This window comes from Xyrauchen texanus, chromosome 23 (assembly GCF_025860055.1).
Source record: "Xyrauchen texanus isolate HMW12.3.18 chromosome 23, RBS_HiC_50CHRs, whole genome shotgun sequence".
NCBI lineage: Eukaryota > Metazoa > Chordata > Actinopteri > Cypriniformes > Catostomidae > Xyrauchen > Xyrauchen texanus.
The window spans coordinates 43,260,131-43,282,193 of NC_068298.1; the positions used below are offsets into that span (position 1 = coordinate 43,260,131).

The 22,063-nt window shown below is 39.8% G+C and overlaps 1 protein-coding gene across 4 annotated transcripts in view; it reads left to right on the plus strand.

Annotated features, from left to right (window-relative positions):
* Positions 1–22,063, plus strand: part of LOC127617079 (ephrin-B1-like) — a 177,396-nt gene that overhangs the window by 116,986 nt on the left and 38,347 nt on the right. The gene's annotated exons all lie outside the window — the stretch shown is intronic.

Genomic DNA, 22,063 nt, shown 5'->3' on the forward strand with positions numbered 1-22,063 from the left:
GAACTTGTTCAAGGTAATTAAGGCTTTATGCTGTGATCCCATTATGTTTTCAAGCTAATAGCTACAAGTTATAGTCATCTGAAGGCATATGTATGCAAAAATTCAGGCGGAAAAACAAACTTCTATTTCATTGTGTTCAAACTTCTATTACTCAAAATCAGAAGCACTTACAGTAATTCTGTCTGCTGGGGAAAAAACTTCAGAATTTCACCTTTCAAATGTGACCATGCATGTACTCCTAAAGGTTCAAGAACAGCTTTAAATTGACTTTGGGTATGCCTTGATTAGGCATTACAGGCTAATTTTACAGGATTGGGAAGATGTGTTTATTACCATGTGCTAAAATAACCTTCTCTCCCTTAACATTTAAAAAGGTACATCTGAAAAGGAATCAGTTTCTATTTTCCAAAACATTTGAGTCCACATAATACATTTCTAAGTTTTTTTTTCCTTTTCTGAAATAGTGCTTTTATTTGCAATTGTAACAGCTTGTAGAAATCGAGAAACAACTGAAAATATAAGAGCGTTTTCCTCAAGGTCGGCTGCCTTCTCAAAAAACGCTGCTTTTTAACTTTTAGACAAAGATGGGAAGTTGATGTCCTCAGAATTCACACGGGCCAGACTCTCTCATTGCTCCTTTCTGTAGTCCCTTATATGTTTGGACCCTCCAGCATACAAAAAGCTTTTTTTTAATTTGATGTTAGAAAGAATTTGGTAAATGACACCGCATAAAGCCCCGTTCAAACCGTTAGTGACATCAAGCAAGACAGCGACACCATCCCATTCAAATCAATCAAATCAAATCACTTTAATGTCACACTACCATGTACACAAGTGCAACAGTAGGTGAAATTCTTGTGTGCAGTTCCGAGCAACATAGCAGTCATGACAGTGACGAGACAAATACCAATTACAGTAAACAACATATTTACACAACACAATTTATATATCAAATGTACACATACTTAGACAACACAATAATTATATACAATGTACAGCAGACAATACACACAATATAGAATACCCAATATACAATAAGTAAGGAGTATATGAAATATATATATATATATATATAAGTAGTTGTATTGAGGATAATATGTTGACAGTCCAGTGTGAGATTATAGAATAAAGTGCAGTGCTAATTATTGATCCTGATAGATCAAGTGTTCAACAGTCTGACTGCTTGGGGGAAGAAGCTGTCATGTAGTCGGCTGGTGCGGGTTCTGATACCGCCTGCCTGATGGTAGCAGTGAGAACGGACCATGACTCGGGTGGCTGGAGTCTCTGAAGGTCCTCCAAGCTTTTTTCACACACCGCCTTGTATATATGTCCTGGAGGGAGGGAAGCTCACCTCCGATGATGTTCCTGGCAGTTCGCACCACCCTTTGCAGGGCTTTGCAGTTGTGGGCGGTGCTATTGCCGTACCAGGCGGTGATGCAGCCAGTCATGATGCTCTCTACAGTACTAGTGTAGAACCGTGTGAGGATGTGGTGGTTCATTCCAAAGTTCCTCAGCCGTCTCAGGAAGAAGAGGCCCTGGTGAGCCTTCTTCACAACGGCCTCAGTGTGGACGGACCATGTGAGTTCCTCAGTAATGTGGACACCGAGGAACTTGAAACTGCTGACTCTCTCTACCGGTGCTCCATTAATGGTGATGGGGCTGTGTTCTCCGTCTTTCTTCCTGAAGTCCACTACAAGCTCCTTGGTTTTACTGACGTTGAGGGAGAGGTTGTGCTCCTGACACCAGCGTGTCAGAGTGTGCACCTCCTCTCTGTAGGCTCTTTCATCATTGTCAGTGATCAGACCTACCACCGTCGTATCGTCAGCAAACTTAATGATGTATTGGAGCTATGTGTTGCCACACAGTCATGTGTGTACAGTGAATACAGGAGTGGGCTGAGAACACAGCCCTGCGGGGCTCCAGTGTTGAGGGTCAGTGATGAGGAGATGTTGCTGCCCATTCTAACCACCTGACGTCTGCCTGACAGGAAATCCAGGATCCAGCTGTACAGCGAGCTGTTTAAGCCCAGAGCCCGGAGTTTCTCATCAAGCTTGGAGGGCACTATGGTGTTGAATGCTGAGCTGTAGTCTACAAACAGCATTCTCACATATGTGTTCCTTTTTTCCAGATAGGAGAGAGCAGTGTGTAGTGTAGATGCAATGGCATCATCAGTGGAGCGGTTGTTGCGGTAGGCAAACTGCAATGGGACCAAAGAGGTGGGCAGAACAGAGCAGATGTAATCTCTGATTAACCTCTCAAAGCATTTGCTGATGATGGGGTCAGAGCAACAGGACGGTCGATGTCTTGAAGCATGTGGGGACTACAGACAGGGAGAGGGACAGATTGAATATGTCCATAAAAACACCAGCCAGTTGATTCGCGCACGCTCTGATGACGTGGCCCAGAATGCCGTCTGGACCCGCGGCTTTACGGATGTTCACCCGTCGGAAGGATCGGGTTACATCCACAACAGAGACGGAGAGTGAACCAACCTCTGTAGCGTCAGCCGCGAGTGCTCTCTCTGCGAGGGCGGTGTTATTGTCCTCGAAACGAGCATAAAATGTATTAAGTTCATCCGGGAGAGATGCAGTGGTGTTCATGGCAGAGTCTTTATTCCGTTTGTAGTCCGTGATGGTGTTAATTCCCTGCCACATACTTCTAGAGTCAGTGGTGTTGAACTGACCTTCAAGTTTGTGCCTGTACTGGCGTTTGGCTGCACTGATAGTGTTACGGAGGGCATAACTGGCTTGTTTATGCTCCTCCTGTTAGAAGAATTAAAAGCGGAGGTCCACGCATTGATTGCCGCGCGAACATCGCCGTTAACCCATGGTTTCTGGTTGGGGTATATCCTTATTGTTTTGGTCGGAACAACGTCCTCTACGCACTTCCTGATGAAACACGTTACGCTGTCAGCGTAAACCTCGATGTCGTCATCAGAGGCGGACCGGAACATCTCCCAGTCCGCGTGATCAAAACAGTCTTGTAGCGCAGAGTCTGATTGGTCCGACCAGCACTGGATCGTTCTGAGGGCGGGTGCTTCCCGTTTCAGTTTCTGCCTGTAAGCGGGCAGAATGGAAGAGTGGTCCGATTTGCCAAATGGGGGGCTGGGGAGGGATTTGTAGCCATCCCGGAAAGGAGAGTAACAATGATCTAAAACCCGGTCCCCTCGTGTGTTGGTGGTATTTTGGAGCGATTGTTTTAAAATTGGCTTTGTTAAAGTCCCCGGTAACAATGAACGCAGCCTCAGGGTGCGCGGTTTCCTGCTCACTTATGCTCCCATACAGTTCCTTGAGAGCCCGGTCTGTGTTGGCTTGTGGGGGGATGTACACAGCTGTGATGATGACCGCTGTGAATTCCCTCGGTAGCCAGAATGGTCGACACAGAAGCATGAGATATTCCAGATCAGGAGAGCAGAAAGACTTGAAATGTATGTTCCTCTGATCACACCATGATTTGTTGATCATAAAACATACACCACCACCTCTGCTTTTACCTGAGAGGTCTTTCGCTCTGTCCGCTCGGTGCACGGAAAAGCCCGTGATTTCGATGGCCGAGTCTGGAATCTCCGCAGACATCCAGGTTTCTTTAAGGCAGATAACACAGCAATCTCTCGTCTCTCATTGGAAAGAGATCCACGCTCTCAGCTTGCAGAGCTTGTTGTCCATAGACTGAACATTTGCCAGTAGTATACTGGGTAGCGGGGGTCGATTTGCACAAGGTCTTACTCTGATGAGAATGCCGGCTTGTTTTCCCCTTTTCCTTCTGCGTTTCCGCTGCCGAGCAGCCCAGACAAAGGGCTCCGTCGGCATTTAGGAATTTGAAGTCCGGTTTTCGATGTGTAATTGTAGAACCAATGTCCCAAAGTGTGTGTCTGTCGTAAACAATAAGGCAGACAACATCCAAGACAAAAAAAACAAAGAACTGTAAACAAAACAAACAATAAACCGCAGTGTTGTATCGGAGCTCGCAACGCAGCAGCCATACTCTGCGCCATCTTGAGTCCATTCATTTTCAATGAGAGCACAGCGACTTCCGGCAACATGAGCCGTCGTGACTGTTGGCGACAGAGATTGCCTTGTGGAGTGCCAAGACAAGTTGAGATAATGTCAACATTAAGCAAATACGATAAGACATTCGTGAGTGACTACCAATGAGAGTGAAGACATTGAAGCATTGTCATCCGTCTCCAGGCAGTGAATGTGATACTGGAGAAAAAAACGTTTCTGTGAGCGATTTCATTGCATGAAAAACCGTGTCGGCATTATACATACAGTTAATAATGACCATAAAATTAAATACAGCAGTATAAAATAAAAACAAAAAAGATCAGACACCATTAAAAAAAATATTTATAAACTATACTTCACACTTTTCAGTCCTGCTTTGGCCAGGTGTAGCCTACTTCACTATAGATAACATTTTTATGATAAACTCTCCTTGGGCTGGCAGTTTTTGTTCAGTTCTTTGTTCTTTTGTGGATAATATGTGAATAAAGGCTCAGGGATTGTTTAACCCCTCACCGGGGTGGACATGCAAGTGCCAGCTTTACAGGTCACATTCAGAGGTTGCTCTACGTTAACCCTCTGGGGTCTGAGGGTGTTTTGGGCCCTGGAGAAGTTTTTACATGCCTTGACATTTGTACTTTTTTCAGTTGCTTAAAAACATATTAATTGCTAAAGTCTGATAACATTGAATTTTCATACAGCATACAATTGAAATAACTGCTTTAGCCAAAACAACATTTACATGTAACTAAAACTTGCTTATTAGGACATATTTCAAATTTCAATACTCTGAATCCTGGCTGGCAAGTCTGGAAACAGTCCCACTAGTAAAATATGTACATGTTTCAAGTCAATTCAAGTGGTTTTTATTGTCGTTTCAACCATATACAGTTAGTACAGTACACAGGTACCTCCAGGACATGGTGCTACATAAAACAGCATAGGACAAACCCAGAACAACATGAGACTACACAGACTAAATAACATACCTATATAAAGTATACGTGCAAACATGTGTAAAAAGTACAGGACAGTACAATAAATTACTAACAATGAACAGGACAATAGACACAGTAAGAGACCAGTACACAGTAGTGCAAAAGATGACAGTTTCTAAAAATGCCGAATGTATACCTAACATACTATGAGATAGTGTTCTATGCACATAGCAGTTATTGAGGTAGCAGCCAGTTATAAAGTGACAAAATTAAAGTGCAACTCAGGACATGTGTGTGTGTGTCAAACCAGTCTCTGAGTATTGTGAATGTGACTCTGCATGTTCAGTATTATACAAGTATCATTGTAATAAAGAAACAAAGATGAATGTGATTAAATCATAAATAATACAAGACACATTCACTTTGAAGCTAAAATTTTGTTCTATTTTCTTTTCTTTATGCAGCATAAGCTGTTACCAAAAAGCAATACAAAACAAATTCAAAAAGAACACACATTTGGTAGCATTTTTTGGGAACACAAGGCAATTTATTAGGATTATTTTCTATGATGATTATTACAATTATCTTTACATTTATAATTGTCTTTAGTTCTTAATTTGCACCTGTTGCCGTGTACTGATACTTGCGTGATGGCAAATGGGGACGTTGGAAATGGTAAATGTTTGGATGTGGGAAGGTGGTTATATATTCAATTTTTTTATCACTTCGTTATTTTAATTTCTTTTTTAGTTTCATTTAAAGTGCAATTTGAATTTAGAAATATCTTTTACGTTTTTCGTGTTTCAATAAATGTATGTCATTTTTAAAGCAAAATAAATAGAGCAAAAATATTCACAACCTTGGGGATTGACCATATAATCAGATATCATGTTATTTTAAATGTGATTATTATTCAAATATTTTTTACATATCACTTAGCCCAAAGCAAAGTTAAATTTTTCATGAAAGTAATTTTATGGAGACCCGCACAAACACGTGTACTCTATTCCAAATTGCTAAATGTTACCTATTAATTTTATAATAATAATAATAAAACCTTTATTTAACCAGGTAAGCACCAGGTAAATACTTTCTCATTTACAATGGCGACCTGGCCAAAATTTTTTTTTATTTTTGTATATATATATTTTTTTTAGTAGTCTATAGGTAATATAAACAATTTATTTTATTAAAAACGTTGTTTTTGACAATTGTAAATTATCTCTTTTTTTAAAAAAAGCATCGACCAAAAATACAAAAATTGTCTTCTAGTGAAAAAAGTAGAAAAATTGTTGCATAATAATACATACCATAAATTATTTATTTTACCAATAATTGTATTTATTTTACATGAAAATAATAGTTAATTAAATGCTAAGAAACGGAGAAATCAAATAGTTCTGCATGATTGTAATTATTCTAATAATATATACTGTATATTTATAAATATAATAATTCACTCGCTGCTCCCAATAACGCACAGATGATGAGTGAAATAAACGTATTTAGAACAGAAATAAAATCCCTCAAAAGGCAATAATATCTATTTCCATCCATCCATCCATCGTCAACCGCTTATCCTGTGTACAGGGTCGCGGGGGGCTGGAGCCTATCCCAGCTAACATTGGGCGAAAGGCGGGGGACACCCTGGACAGGTCGCCAGTCCATCGCAGATAATATCTATTTGAATTATTTTATTTAAAATTGTAAAGGTAAATATGCTTTTGTGTGTTAAGAACAAAGTGTCTGAATTATTCTTTGTTACATAGAGGAATAAAATGGTATTCTTTTATCATTTTCAGATTTACCTGCTTCTCTACGTCTTGTAAAGGTAAACAAACTGTGGTTGCTCGCTTTACATAACCATCAGACAATCTCTTCTTATTGAAGTGAGCTGTAATAAGCTCTCAGTAGATGACGGTAATTCACTATTTTTGTTTGTGATCTGCCATTACAAAAGAAGATGATGATGCTGCACAGACAGAAATATGCTGCTAGATCGTCGAGGTTTTACCGGTAAAAGTTTGGATTCTACGCAATAAGGAAGGCTATTAGTTATTATCTGACCAACATGTAGTTTTTGGTCACGCTACACCGCTTCTTGCTGGAAAAAGTAGTTCGCTACTGGAAAAACCTCTCTGTTTTAAAAGCTGTTTTTAAGGGCTAATGTCAAGCTATTGAGAAATGTTTTAAGTTAGTAGCTTTGCTATATTAAGTTAGCTACTCCCCAACACTGTAACAAATGTATACTATACATGGACATGGAAAAACATCTGATGTATTTAGTAAAAGTGCCTTTTTCCTCTTCTCTGCATGAAAATACAGTAATGTGCGCATGTGTGTTTGAGATGCATTTAGTTTTGATACTGAAATCATATCAAATTTACTCTCGATTGCAATGGCAAATGAACACATTTTATGACCATATGTTTTGTTTTGTTTTTTGTTTTTTTAATAATGCTTGCCACATTAAACAAAGAATATCCATTGGTAGAAACGTATTATTTTGAAATCAGCATGTTCACAGACTCAAGCTGACAGCCAATCAAATGACCGTGATCTTTCATTCATCATAAACAACTCGTTTTCAATCACTTCTCTGATGGATTTATCTGTGACTTGTGCGACTGTAAAAGTTGAGATCATGTAAAAAAGTGTAAAATTTTCTCTGGCAGCAGTGAGTGTCTCTTTGTTGACCTGGAGTTTGTGTGAGTGAGTCCGGTGTTTGTACAGATGTAATCAGCATCATCTGATGTGATCTGTGTGTGTTTGGGGGTTTGTATGATGGAGTCTTTTGTTTCCTCTGCTCATGGACTTAAGCTTTGTTGTTTCTGTTTTGGTTAAATAAACAGACTTTTATGAGCCATTATGGGTTAAAGACCTTGTGGCAGACAAGCATCTCGTTCATTGGGAAAGGAACCGGATTAACAATCTAAAATACTTTAATTCATAAATCACTGAACTGAAACATAAAAAAAGCACACACACAAAACATTGTTACCCCTCTCTTTCTCTCTCTCTCTCTCTCTCTGGCATCCCTGGCTCCTCCTTTTATCTCTCTCCCACTGATCGGGCAACTAATCACCGAGCGTGAATTATATCGGCCTGGCCACACCCCCTCCTCCCCACCACCCGACATACTGACATACAACACTGCGACTGCGGCGTATATAAAACCGCCAAGGTGGCTTATGTCTGAGTCGCAACTCGCAACTGAGGTCACTGCGGGCCACTCACATCCCGAGCAGCCTCAACGCCACAGCGGACATGCTGTGCAAAGCAGACAATGCTCAGCAAAGATTGGAGACTCTACCCCCAATGTGGTTCAGCTGATTTGGTGTCAATTCGGCAAATCACATGTGGACCTGTATGCTTCCCTCCCACTGCCCACTCTGGTACTTCCTGAAGGGAGCCCCCCTTGGGACAGACACGCTGACACACAGCTGGCCCCGGGGACTGCAAAAATAAGTGTTCCCCCAGTGACCCTATTTGCACAGATCCTGTGCAAGGTCAGGGAAGACTAGAAACAAACCGTGCTCAGACCTCTGGAATCTCCATGGCTGGCCCCTCGACAGCCTGTGGAAGCCCACTGGCAGTAGTAGACATTGTCACTCAGGCCAAAGCTCCCTCTATGAGCCAGCTATTTGCCCTGAAGAGGGGTTTGGTAACATATTGGTGTTCTTCCTGAGGGAGATGCGCAGACGGTCAGTGCTGTCCCTCCTGCAAAAGAGGCTGGATGGGCTGCTGTCCTCCTCCACCTTGCAGGTGTAAGTGGCTGCTATAGCGCCATACACCTGCATGTGGTGGACGGTAAGTCCTTGAGGAAGCATGGCCTGATCATCAGATTCCTCAGAGGCACCCGGAGGCTGAATCCTCCTAGGCCACGCCTCTTCCCCTCATGGGATCTCTCTGTGGTCCTCCTGGGCCTTCATGGGGCCCTGTTTGAGCCACTAGAGTCAGTTGAGCTGAAAGCCCTCTCCTTCAAGAAAGACCTCCTGATTGCTCTCACCTCCACCAAGAGGGTTGGGGACGTACATGTGCTTTCTCTCAGCGACACTTGCCTGGAGTTTTTAGATTCTCACGTGATCCTGATACCCTGACCGGGCTATGTGCCCAAGGATCCCAAAACCCCTTTAGGGGTCAGGTGATGAGCCTGAAGCAAAGCTGCCCCAGAGGAGCCTTATCGTTTCTGTGTCTGGTGCGTGTTTTGCGCACCTATTTGGATCGCACGCAGAGCTCTAGATGCTCTGAGCAGCTCTTTGTCTGCTTTGGCGGACAGCAGAAAGGTAATGCTGTCTCCAAACAGAGGCTTTCCCACGGAATCATGAATGTCATCGTGCTGCCATACAAGGCCAGGCCATGCCTGCCCCTTTGGAAATATGAGCACACTCTACGAGCAGTCTGGCATATGGAATATGAGCGTTTCTTTCCCATGCGAGTTCATGAACCCATGATCCCTGGATGCCTTCCTCCCTAGCCCTGTGGCTTTCAAATTCGGCGGAGGAGTTTGCAGCCAGACCCACAAGGGGTACTAATATGCCGTGTAATTGGATAGGTGCTCCACAAGTGCCTACTCTGGTAACCCCATGTGATGAATTTTCCATGGTATGGTCTCCCTGTCAGCAGACATGCGTCTTCCTTTGGGCAGAGCTTTCTCTGCCCCGGTTGCTGTGATTGTAGAGCTCCTGCCACCGGATGAGCCCACGTGTCGTATTGCCACATGTTACCTCCCCTTCGGGCAGGATGTCGTCTCTGGTAAGTAAAACGTACCTCCTTTACCTAAAACTTTAACATAAATCTAACCAATAATGTGCTATAAGCAAATGATAGGTGAACAAAACAGGCACCCTTACCCTAAACCAACACCTAAGCCTAACAGATAGTGATATTCAAAATATTACATTTTGTCAACTACGTTATCATTTTCAGAATAGTGTGAAAACAGAAAATGTATAGAATGTATTTTATCGCTTAACTTGTTTACTGAACCCCATTATTAGGTAATTAAAGACTTTGCACTCTTGTTGGATTGATCAAATTAAAATAGCATGCTTTTAGTGTCTTACGGATTTGACTCAAATGACAGTAAGATTTAAGTTATGAAGTGAATAAATGTCACTTTTTAAAAAAGTTTTAAAAAAAAAAACCTGTTCCATTACATGGTTCTTTAGCTGACCTTTGTATACAAATATGTCCATTTCTAATTAATTTAGTATTAAAAAAAAAAAAAAAAGATTTAAAACATGTTTTGTCCCTTATCTCAAGTATTAGTGAGAGACATTAAAGATATGGTTTAAAACTGACAAATTACTGTCAAACATGACACCCAGGTCTTGTCGAAACATCTAGACAAAGACTGTAGTCGAACAGCTTACTTCTTGAAGCACCCAGTCTTTAATGCAATCCAATTCTGAAAATAATTCAATTGTATCTGGTTGGGAGGAAGTGTAGAGCTGAACACTGAATACAGATCAGTCATTTGTCATTTAGCAAAATCTTTTTACCCCAAAGTAAATTACAGGTGCTAATTGCAGACACAGCCCAGGTGGATGAAGACCTGGGGGGACATGCTTCGTTCGAGAGCACAATGGTGAGAGGGTTGACTCGGTAATTGTCTGGTTCACAGGTCATTCCTCTGAGGTTTGAATCTGCTGTCTCTGTTTTATGAGCTTTTATGAGGCATAACCACTGAACTACTACCATAACAACATCATATTTCAGCAAGTTAATGATTACAGAAAGACCTGTCACTCTGGAAAAATGGGTCTACCCTGCAGGGGTACAAATATTCTGCCCCTATTGGGTTTGAGACTGTGGATCTGTTCTAAACCAGCGTGAGCTACATACATTGGCAGCATTTTAAAGCATCAAAGCCATGCTTCCAATGTGAATGATGTTCCAAATGGTAACATAATTATGCTGTCTTCTAAGATACCCCTTACATCATTCTAGATGCATCACATACCATTTCAAAATATTCAAAGCATTATATTAATACAAATATAATAATTGTATCCAATATTTCTCATCACATTAACATCAAACTCTATTTAAATCAATTGTGAGCTGAGACTATCATGCACCTGTCTTCTGTTTGTATGACGCACAGAGTTGCAGCCTCCAAATCCCTTGGTTCAATTTAATTTTAAACTTTTTCAACAACTTTAGATTTAGAGGTGATGTAAGGTGAGTTTAACGGTGTAAAGTGCAGCAGAATTTTGCCACTCAACAGCTTTCAAGCATGAAATTCCATTAGACGATACTGCAATAAAGAAGAACGCAATATATACACTCATATACTCATGGAAAACCATGAATAATTGAAACGTAAAGTGTTAGCATGCTAGTAAAGTAGATCAGCATTGGCTGGTCTGATGAGAGGATCTCAGTGTGAAAGTCTTTCTTCATTGGAAGAAGCTTTGGCTATCTTACAGGTAGAAAAGATAGACTATGTTTAGTATGTAATACTACATCTTTACTTACCAGAGCATTTGAGTGGAGGGGTGATAATTCCACCTGTTACCAGTCCATGTTTTCATTATTGCCATAAATGACTCAAACAAACTTTTATGTTGAAAATATTGTGTATTTCTGGGTCGGTTGTGTCACCCAGATCCAGTTTAATCTGAAACGTGTGAATGTGCGCGGATACGAGTTTCTGAGCCATTGCACATATGTTTTATCGCTTGTAGAGGCGTGGCTTGTTTAAAGTAAATAAAGGTAATTAGAACTGAAAACAAATGTTATGGCATTATTTGAAGATGTTCAATGACACATGTGCTAACAGAGAAATATTTGACTGATTACAAATGATAATGAAGGTCTGGTAGACCCGATTATCTAACAGCCATTGTAAAGCAGTCCAAAATAAACAGCGAGAATTATATATTAAAATACAACAATGCAATCACATAATTTCAGATGTGTACATTTCTAAGCATTTGATAATTTAATACATGTCAGTCTAGCCTATATATCACCCAGAGGGGCACATTAGCTCATGTGGGCAAAGGGGCAGTTGTTTGGGCCACTGAAGTCAATCAGTGAAACCAGCCTATGAGCTATTATTAATGTTATTGTTACTGTTTTGCTTGGATGTGCTTCATTTAGTTTCAAATGCTTTTATGTGGATTTTACTCTGATTTGCTTTCCTGGGACAGTTTTATGAATGCTGTGCTGCTGGAAATTTTCTCTGGACTGTTTTCATTTAACATTTTTGAGTGAACTTATTTTACCACTATCTTCGTTGTACTGTTGAAGTGGATTCAGCGTTATTTTTGGAATATTATTTGCTCTTTGAACGGTACCTTAGGGTACTTAGGTTACCTTAGTGGAGTGGTGGTGGCATAATGGGCTAAAGCACATAAATGTTAATCAGAAGGTTGCTGGTTCGATCCCCACAGCCACCACCATTGTGTCCTTGAGTAAGACACTTAACTCCAGGTTGCTCCGGGGGAATTGTCCCTGTAATAAGTGCACTGTAAGTCGCTTTGGATAAAAGCGTCTGCCAAATGCATAAATGTAAATGTAAAATGTTGTAGGATTGAGCGTTTTTTAACATTTTGGCTGGCTATTTTTGCCTTTTTTAAAAAACGACCTTTCCTATGGCACAACTCACAACACTTACCTCCCGAACTGTATGACAGCTTCAACTTCATGGTGTGTGTTTATACTTCTGATCTACTGTGCCTGAATTCATCCTTACGCCTGCCTGCTTTCTGGGATCACACATCGCCCTCATTATGTTCACCGTCTTGTCAAAAGCATGGTGAAAGGACACACAAAATCTGTTCCTCTGGTGGCCATATACCATGTTTTTGGTCTGCTTCTCGCCGACTTGCCGCTAGACAAAGTAATGGGAGTGGTACAGTCACCTTTGGTCATCTCTGTTTGTTGGAATACTCCTCAAAGCATGCTGTATCAGACTCTATGGCTTTTAATTACAGCTTCTCCATTTAAAATAAATCTTTTATATTAAATGACATTTTTATTTCTCACAATTTGGACTTTTTATTTTTGACTGAGACCTGGCTTAATGTTGGTTATATCATCCCTTTTGGTGAACACTCCCCGGTGAATTGTACTTTTTTTTTACTTTCCTAGTACCACTGGCAGTGATGGTGGCTTAGCCACTGTCTTCATAAATCAGTTTAATTGCAGACTTTTGCCAGTAAATGGGTTTTCAAGCTTTGAAGTGCAACTTACGAACGTTGATTTATCTTGCCCTATATTCTGCACGTGCATTGTTTTCGGATTTATTGTCTTCATTGGTGCCTCGCTGTGACAAGCTGTTAATTCTTGGAGATTTTAATATTCATGTCTGTTGTACAACTAAACCTCTCATTAAAGATTTTGTATGCATTGTGGACTCTTTTAATCTCACACAGTTAGTTTCAGGTCCAACTCACTTAAAAGGTCATACCCTTGATCTTATATTAATATCTGGTTTCACAGTAACTAATATTTATGTATTGGATGCTGGCATTTCTGACCATTGTCCTATGGTGTTAGAATCAGTGCTCTCATCTCCTCCGCCTACATACCCCATACCCTTGCGCTACTCGCACCCCATTCACTCATCCACTGCTACGCAGTTTTCTGAAGCTTATACCTCTACTCACTTTTCACATATTCTGTCATTTCTAACTGCTCAGACACAACTCAGTTGGTTGAAGTTTTTAACTCCACCTGTACTTCTACTTTAGACTCTATTGCTTCCCTTAGGCCACAGAAACCATTTAACAAAGCCAATATTTGGCCCTGGCTCGATGAGCATACCTGCTCTATTAGACAGTCGTGTAGAAGGACCGAACGGAAGTGGGAAAAGGAGAAATTTCTGGTATCTTTTGAACTATTCTGAGGTAGCTTAACCAAATTTCTGTTAAGCATGCTAAATCAAATTACTTTTCTTAGCTGATTGCTAAGAATCCCCATAGGCCCAAGGTTCTTTTTAACACGATTGATACAGTTCTTAATCCTCCTTTCGCTGTCTTTCCTGCTGCTACCTCTAAGACCTGTGATGATTTTCCCAGGATATTTGATCACATATTGTGCCCTTTATTATTGATCCTTTGGAGTTTTCTCCATCACCTAGCTCATTTGATCATTTTCAGCCTGTGTCCTGGTCTCAATTATTAGACATGGTTTCTTTAATGAAACCTGCTAACTATCCTTTGGATGTCTCACCTTCCCATGCAGTGGTTCCTGCCCATTTTAAACATGCTGTAGTCCAGCCCCTGTTGAAAAAACCCACCATGACCCCACTGTTTTTAACAATTATAGGCCAGTTTCCAAGTTGCCTTTCATTTCCAAGATTTTGGAAAAAGTGGTTTTCTCACAGCTTTATCTGAATTCTTTTAACGTATTTGACAAATTTCAGATGGATTTCAGAGCACTGCACAACACTGAATATGTGCTGCTTAAGGTAACAAAGGACATTTTACTTTCCCTCGACTCTGAGAAAGGTGCTGTTTTCATTTTATTAGATGTCAGTGTAGTATTTGACACCATAGATAACAACATCCTCCTAAATAGCCTCGAGAGTGTTTTCAGCACAAAGGCTGGTGTTAAAATGGTTAAACTCTTATCTCATTGAGAGAACTATGTCTGTCTGCATTGGTGGTTTTTCTTCATCCTCTGCACCTATTACATATGGTGTTCCACAGGGTTCCAACTTGGGTTCTCTGCTCTTTTCTCTGTTTATGCTTCCTCTGGGTTGTATATTTCAAGAACACAATATCTCATATCGCTGGTATGCTGACGATTCACAACTCTATCTGCCTGTTAGGTCTACCAATAGCTGTTTATTAAGTAATAAATTTTCCTGTCTTGAGTATATAAAGTTTTGGATGTCAAATAATTTTCTTCAATTTAAGGAAAATAAATCTGAAGTTATTGCTTTTGGCTTTCCGTTATATATCTTGAGCATTGGTAACCAGTTAGGTCCTTTATCTTTTAACTTGCAAAACAATGTTAAGAACCTTGGTGTCATTTTTTATTCTGCAATGCTCTTTGATAAGCTGGTTAGAACTGTTGTTAAAGGAAGCTTCTTCCACCTTAGGTCCATTTCTAAATTAAAGCCATTTCTTTAACAGAAATATATTTGTGATCTTCACTATTATTATTTTTTATTTTATTTAAATTTCTTTCAAGGTTTTCAGTACTTTTGGGGTACATAACATGCGTGCAAAGTCTTGATAGTTTGCAAACACATCAGAGTCACTAGCCATTAGGGCATGACAAAGTTACAGGTGGGGGGGGTCTGCGGCACCACCTAGAACATGAGCATGTTCGGCGGGCTATGTAGCACATCCCGTTTGAGCTAGTCACCAAACTTTGTACACATATAGATCTCATAAAGCCGGACAGTCATAAGTTCTGCCCAAAAGGATGTTTGCCATTTTGTATTGTTTGAAAAATGCATGCCCAGGAATTTGACTCCTCCCAGGGATTTTATGTTACATGTACCAAATGTGGGCAACATCATGCCAAGCCATTGAAAATGCTAAATTGCAAAAGGATTCTTTATATATCGATCAGCGTTGACATGGCAAAGCGATAAAATAACAAAAAAATGGAATAAGGAAATATCATATCGTCATATTGTCTACGTGCATGGAGTGATTTTACGTAAAAATTGAGCCAAATTTTTGTCCTTGCAGGCTGATCACATTGATATGGCTATTGTGGGTCACGGCCATAGTGCCACCAACTGACGGAAGGAAGTGTGTCACTTTAAACACACTTTGAAATATCACTATTATGTTAACCTGAATTGCATCAAACATTTTTAGAATAATGTCAAGACAGTGCAGATTTGAAACTAGGAAGGGATTCTTGATATCTTAAATACTGTTGCCATGACAATGCATTACATCTCATCATTCATTTTTGTGTATATTCACATGTTTTTAATTTTAAAATTTATTGTTGATAAGCATATTTATTTTATTTAAATGCAATCTAATAAAATTTCAACTGACATTTAAAAATACAAGAAAACCCAGGCTAAGTCTAACCCAGTGTGTTGATTAGCAATTACAAGAAATGTCTATTAGAGAGCATCTAAGCTCCAATAATGATTCCCAAAATAACACAGAGATTTTTTTGTGTCCTGTCTAGAAGGGATCTCTCTTTCGCATGTTATGTATATGAACTACTTTGTGTATAGAGTATTGTTTGTGTGTATATAGAGCATGTGTTTTGTCTTTATCTCTCGCTCTCTCTCTTTTGTGGGTTAACCAGGTGATCTGATTGTTAATGTGCAGCACCGGCATGCAGTGTGTTTCCTTCCTATATAAATCGAGTGTTTCATGGCTGGGTTGTACCATAGGTGTTCATACCAGTGCGCTCACACACATTCATGCTGCTGGAGCAGAGTTTCCCGCAATATTTTTTTATCTACACAGTGTTGATATGGCAATAAGTAAACAAATTAAGTTTCATCTTACCAGCATGTGTGGAAACGTTTAAACTACGTGTGTGACAACTAAACCCACATTAGTTTGTGCCCCGTGGTTCTGTAGGCTATGAATCTGAAAATGGCAATATATGCTCTACACTTGTAACAATCCGCTTCACTAGCGTAGTACATGAGAAATAAAGACTTATCTTTCCTACTGTGAATGAATGTTAAAATATCAGACACAAGCAGTATGAAAAATCCAAAGTGTATTAAACATGTAAATACCATCAAACATTCAACAACAATTACCATTACCGTACACAAAGTGTGTGTGTGTGTGTGTGTGTGTGTGTGTGTGTGTGTGTGTGTGTGTGAAGCTTTCCAAAGTCCCAGTGCACAATATATACAAGTTGAGTTAGTTTCAGTCTCACCTTAATGACAGTTTATGTCAAGGGAGCACAAAGATTAATGTTCCTCTCAGGTAATTAATCCAATATGGTAGAAAACTCCTCAAAGAGACTAATAGAGTCCTCTACTGTATCCTCCAACTAGAATGTGCATAAAAGTAATCCTTAGAATGCATGTTTAATCAATGTCACTCGTGAATGTAAACACCACTCGCTTTTATAACCTTGTTTACTTCCGTACACGGGCTTAGACCATCACGTAACTGAAGTCTCACGGGAAGTAACACAGGAACGAAACACCATATTAGGGCAAACAGACAATGACAGGAAAAATCTGTGTAATTATCTTCACCACAAGTGGACACATTTGTGAGTTTGAGCTCCACCCAGTCAGACCTTCAGCATTCCACAGAATCCCTCAACACTGCAGTGAATAGTCATCTTAAGTCAGATTCATCAGCCAATCAGATTGATTTATTTGTTCTTGTGGGTGTGGTGTTTAGGATATGTTTCAGTCCACTTACCTACTACTGGCTAGCCTTGAGTGATGCAATCACGCTTTAAGTGATGAAGGTAATTTGAAATCGAAGAGTGCGAGATCTTGCTGACAGGTCGGCTGTCATCACTTCTGGTATTGTCATTAAGAAAGAGATCCTTATGGATTTACAAACCTGAGATGTTCTGCATGATCATGCGATTGATTAATTAAACAGGAAAGGGGGACTGATTTTCATTTCAAGTAAAATGGTAAGTGCTTTTTGTATTGTTATAGCAACATCAGGAGTTATCTAAGTGTAAATTAGGCTGCTTGAATATTCTGTGTCAGATCAAGTTTGAAAAGTAACCGTGTACCCTGATGAAAAAATTTATTGCATGGGCCGTGGCTGTATTTGTACAGATTTGTTGTACGTCTATTTTAAACTTGGATATGTTTATTTCATTCTCCGAGGCAGAAAATTACAATACTTAAAATACACACAGCTTTCACCTAAATGTATGCTATTTTTGTGTGCATTTTTTATTTTTTTTTTGGTTGCTAATTGCATATTCAGTTATTATGCACTAAGATGTTTACATATAATTGTATTTAAAATGTCATTAGCACAAATCAATGTAATTTGCTGCAAATTACATTGCAAATTTTGAGAAAAGCAGCAGCAAATTCAGCCATTTTGTAATTCCAGATTTTCTAAATACATCGTAATTTGATGACCAAACTTTTAATATAATAATATATTTGATTATGTTGTGACAACCAGAAAAATTTAATTCCTGTATTCATAGCCATAACTTTGGAGCGGTGCAAGTCTGTCATGACGACATTGTGGCAACATCGAAGAACAATTGTTGGTTACCAGTTGGTAGGCAGACATGCAGTATTCTAACCTAATTTATGTCCTTATTTTCCCAATATAATTTAAACTTGTAACACTTAAAGATAGGAAAGGAGGAAGCAGGTTGGCAAGCATCACCTTGTTCCCCTCACTAGGGTAACCAGAAGGATTCTGATGACTTTAATGGGGCATTGGGGAAGGGTATGTGCAGCCTGATACAGCTGGTCGCCTTTGCACGTAAGAATACCTGCCCGCTCCTGTATCAGCAGTTCACGTATACGGCTCAGTGCATGGCATGATTGAAGTGGGACCCCTAGTGTTGCTTCTCCAACACAAAGTAACCTCCATTCCCCGATGGAGGGAACGAGACGTTGTGTCTTCCCTGCCACGTCGCTGAGCCGAGCCACTGTTGTGGCCGGACCATTTCCGGCTCCTCAGAAAAATCCTGAATGAACTCCCGTATTCGCCCCGCTTAAATGCCCGTATGTCCGGGGGCGGGATATGCAAATACCGTCTGCCAACTTCTCACTGCCCTTTTTTCATAGAACAGAGGTATATATATCGGCGCTCAAGAGAGACCCCTAGTGTCGCTTCTCCGACACAACTTCTCGTTCCCTCCATCGGGGAACGGAGGTTACATACGTAACCTAGACTATCTACATATTTTTCAATAAATAATTATATTAAATTATAGCAAAAATTTATCATTTAGCAATAAAACAAAAAATAAACGTATACACATATACACTGTGTGTGTGTGTGTGTGTGTGTGTGTAGAGAGAGAGAGAGAGATATGGCAGACCTCTATCTGTCATATGGAGGGAGCAGTAGCCAGGTGAACAATCCTCATTTAGACTTTAATGCCACACTTTTCAGTGTGCATCAAAACATGTTTCAAAAGATACTAGAAATGTGTCCATACTCCAAAGGGTCCTGTAAATACAACTATTTAAGTTCAGATATGTCATTTTCAGGGTTTGTGCTCAAAAAGGGGGTGCACATCAACAGGTTAATAGGACAAATTCTCCCTGTAGAAAGTTAACCCATGTAAAACACAGAAGTGTGTCCATCTACAGAGCCACATGTTTTCACTGTAATGTTCTAACTGCAAAATAGAAATGAAGATGAAATTTTAGTTTTTAAGCTTTAGTTTGAAACCAAGTTTGTGAACACTGATGGAGTATTTGTTATAAAACAAAGTATTTGTTTTATAGCCACATTAAAATGGCCAACCTGTTGGCCAGTGACAGTTAACATGGGTGCGTAAGATGACCTCTGTAGCACCCCCATTTTCACCTACATATATCACTGTAAAATTACAGGAATATACTGGCAACAGAGTTGCCAGCTAAATACTGTATTTTGTCTTTACAGCAGACATGCTGTAATATGTTTTACAGTATTATTTTCCTTACTGTAAAATATATTACAGCAGTCATGCTGTTGTACATTTACATTTAAATTCTAAACAGTCAAAATAGTCTCTACAAAACTGCACAGGGGGTCCAGAGACACCCAAAGCAGTGGGGTTTGTGGGATCTTTTACCAAAATATTAAAATATTTTATAGTTTATCAATTGAAAATGAATGTTAAAAGATCCTCTATTTGTTCTGAAGCATAGTGACAGCAGTCCAGTATTTGTTGGAATATTTTTACATTAAAATGAAATATTTTTTAGATTCAGATACCCAAGTATGGGGCATAGAAGCCCTTGTGACTGTGGAATGATGCTGAATCTGGGTTCAGGGGTGCCCCGAGAGAAAATTTACAAAACTTTTTTTTTAATTAAAAGAACATTTGTATACTTTCATTAAAGTGAGGGACTAGTATACCAACTAGTCATTTAAATTTAATTGATTTTCATGAAATTTTAACAGAAATCGATTTGTTTATTATTAAAGGCTCGTAACATGCTGATTAATAAAAGGGAAAAACTTTATGGTCTAAAAGGTGCTTTGAAATGACATTAACTCATGCGGCGCTTCATGTCTACATACATGCATGGAAAAGAGGCAATGCGTGTGGAGCGGGACAGGGCAGAAATGATGCATGTTTGGTGCTAGAGAACAATATTCAAGATTACAGCGCAGAAAGATCAGAGCTGTTGTCCACATCACTGTTGTTCTGTTGCGCTCTTCACTAGAGACGATGAGAGGGCGCAACCATTGTCATGAAGTCTTGCGGTGCAGATGGAATCAATCCGGTGTCCAACATAACCTAATTGTTAGCAAGGCAGCTAGCATTAGCAAGTTCTTCCAGTCTGAACCTACGTTACCACTGGTGCGTTGTGAGTGAAGCTGAGAGTGTTTTCAATTAATTCCTATGAAAGCCGAGCATCATGCTTGCAAGGTGGATCGTAGGATTGGCAGCGGTACAGAGCAAGCTCTCCCCAAGTGCTGTGAGTGCCTTTGAGCGGTTTTCATCTGCCCTAGAGGAAACGCAGCCTGAGAAAGCCGAAATGCTTGTGTTTTAGCGACACGTACATAAATATAGAAAATTCCTCAAAAGCTTATTTTCAATATCGTGGATTTTATTTATCTTGATAAATATCGATATTGTTTTATCGCCCAGCCCTACATACAATGCAGCTGCTCTCTCTGCTCTTCAGCTCAAAGTTGGAATGACTGTCCAAAACACACACCACTCTCCCCTCAATGGAAACCATCCATTTTGAGCAACCTAATAGGGTATTTCCAGACATACACAGAGGTAGAGGTGTTATTAAATACTCCCTAGATATCACAAAAATGTAATGAACTATAATCCCCCTGCCCCCATCACTTGAAATAATAACAAATACTACCAAGTATGATCAGCCTTGGGATGTCGGGCAAAGACATTTGTGCTTCAATGTCCATCTGAGTCGCAGTGATCTGAAATGACAAAATACATGAACAAAAGCAATGTTGTTAACATCATGCGTAATGCAACAGTAGTAACAATATTAATCGTAACATTATACATTTTATTTGTATATGAAAACGTTTACTCACGTCTGCCAAGAGGAACAGAGAGGTGGTCTCCTCTTTAAAGTGAGCCATCAACAGAACATTGGCAGCAGTGGCTGTAAGATCTTCATTACCTCTGATAGAATCAGTCCCTTCGATTGATAACGCAACATGGACAAAATACGTCTAAATGGACTAAAAACACGATGTATTTTGTCTAATACTGACCTCAAGCATGGTTCAGGAGCTATGTTGCCCATTATAGTTTGGTACAGGCATCGGAACATCCATCAGCCGTCCTTGCAGCAAATCTTAATTTGTGTGTGCAATGGAGGAATTCCTGGTGCTCTTTTGACTAATTTACACATTATATTAGCTCTTCGTTTGATCTCAGCTGGTAAAAATACCACCATATATATACATGTATAATATAACGAGCGCAATTCGCCCCGCAGCCAGCATTGTTTTAGATGTTCGGCAAGAAGGTGATGTTGTGCAGTGCTCAGTTGTTTACTGCATTCTCACAATCACAACTGTATGCGTGGAATACCCGGTCATGGGGGTATTCCACGCATACAGAACATTTCCATACTGTTCACAGTATTCACACAATATACTGCAGAGCAGACGGTCAATAACTCCCTGACATACAGATTTAATGAAGTGTGACTGATGTAAACATCAACATGATGTTTTGCAGCTTTTTATTTTTCAATCTCCATGGATCACTTTTGTTCTGTTGAAAACAGTTTTGTCTTTCAGGCTGCTCCAATGACCAATGTGAAATTGATCATTGATTTACTGATCTATAAAACGGCAATAAAGTAATACATGAACATGGTTCTCACAGTTTGTTTTGGATTTTTAGCCGTCACAATTTATGTATGTAAATAGTGAGGAATTTATAAGCTGAGGCATCTTGGAGGTTAATGTTTGTAGCTGTAAGCAGCATTCTGTGTTTGAAAATGTCACTGGAGAGGAACACACACACACACACAGCATATTAGCTCTCAGCACTTCATCATAC